This window comes from Berghia stephanieae, chromosome 8, assembly GCF_034508935.2.
Source record: "Berghia stephanieae isolate SIO BIC M18660-M18661 chromosome 8, UCSD_Bste_1.3, whole genome shotgun sequence".
Taxonomy (NCBI): Eukaryota; Metazoa; Mollusca; class Gastropoda; order Nudibranchia; family Aeolidiidae; genus Berghia; species Berghia stephanieae.
Window position 1 is genome coordinate 40,740,001 of NC_088367.1, and position 1,547 is coordinate 40,741,547.

The 1,547-nt window shown below is 36.6% G+C and overlaps 1 pseudogene; it reads left to right on the top strand.

Moving 5' to 3' along the window:
* The first annotated feature begins 855 nt into the window (after window positions 1-855).
* The window catches only part of LOC144979008 (uncharacterized), a 750-nt pseudogene continuing 58 nt past the window's right edge, over window positions 856-1,547 (top strand).

A 1,547-nucleotide genomic window follows, 5' to 3' on the forward strand; every position in this document is an offset into this window, starting at 1 on the left:
TGATGATGATGTACATGTTGATAATGATAATGCAAATGTTGATTATTGTTACAAAATGTTGTACTGTATTCCCAAAAATTACAAAGAAGCAATTGAATCCCCAGCTTCTGACTTCTGGAAGGAAGCTATGGCAGAAGAAATTAATGCCTTGAAAGAACATGAAACATTTACTTTAACAGAGCTTCCAGAAGGCAGAAATGCAGTGGGGGGACGTTGGGTATACACAATGAAAGAAGACTCAAAAGGCTCAAAGTCATACAAAGCTAGATATGTAGCTAAAGGTTATAGCCAGATTAAGGGTATTGATTACACTGAAACTTTTGCACCAACTGCAAACATTACATCAATTCGAATATTGATGCAACTTGCTTGTCAGTACGGCTTGATTTTAAACCAAATGGATGTAAAATCCGCATATCTGAATGCCCCAATTGATGCAGAAATATACATGGAGCAACCAGAAGGCTTTGAAATCAAAGATTCAAAAGACAACAAACTAGTTTATAAATTGCAAAAGTCTTTGTATGGACTCAAGCAGTCAGGGAGAAATTGGAACAACCTGCTGCATATTCTTCTACTTGAAAATAAGTTTGTGCAGAGCCAGTCTGATCACTATGTGTACACCAAGTTCACTGAAAATGAAACTGTCATTATTATAGCATGGGTTGATGACCTTGTTATTGCTGCAAATAATGTAAATGTCATGTCTGATACTAAGAAAGTTCTTAAAGACAGATTTAAGATGAAAGATTTGGGAATCTATCCTATTTCCTGGGTATACAATTTGAGCAAGGGAAAAGATATGTGAAAATGAACCAGAAAAGATACACTCAGAAAATTCTGGAAAGGTTAGATATGACTAATTGCAAACCAAGAGCAAATCCCTCTGAACAAAAATTTGAGTGGTCAAATAATAGTGATCCAATAGATGAAAGAAAATACAGGGAGGCTGTTGGTAGCTTAATTTATCTTATGATATGCACTAGGCCTGACATCTGCTGGATAGTTACAAAACTTTCTCAACATTTGTCCAGACCATTGGCATTTCATTGGGTGACAGTCAAACATGTGTTTAGGTATTTGAAGGGAACCATTGACTATGAATTAACTTACAGAAGAAGTATTGACAACCTTTCTTTGATAGGGTATAGTGATGCCGATTGGGCTTCAAGTCCTGATGATAGGCGAAGCACTTCAGGTTATTGTTTTGGTCTGACAACTAATGGAGCTTTAGTTTCTTGGAAATCTAGGAGACAACCCAGTGTTGCTTTGTCCTCATGTGAGGCAGAGTACATGGCTCTTGCACTTGCAGTACAAGAAAGCCTTTACTTAGACCAGTTGTTGAAAGACATTGACAGAGAATATCAATCAGGCAATGTTTTGATTTTTGAAGACAATCAGGGAACAATTGCTTTAGCGAACAATCCAGTGAACAGACAAAGATCTAAACACATAGACATAAAATTCCATTTTATTCGCACAGAACTAAGGAATGGAAAGTTTACTTTAAAGTACTGCCCTACTGCAGACATGTTGGCAGATATTAT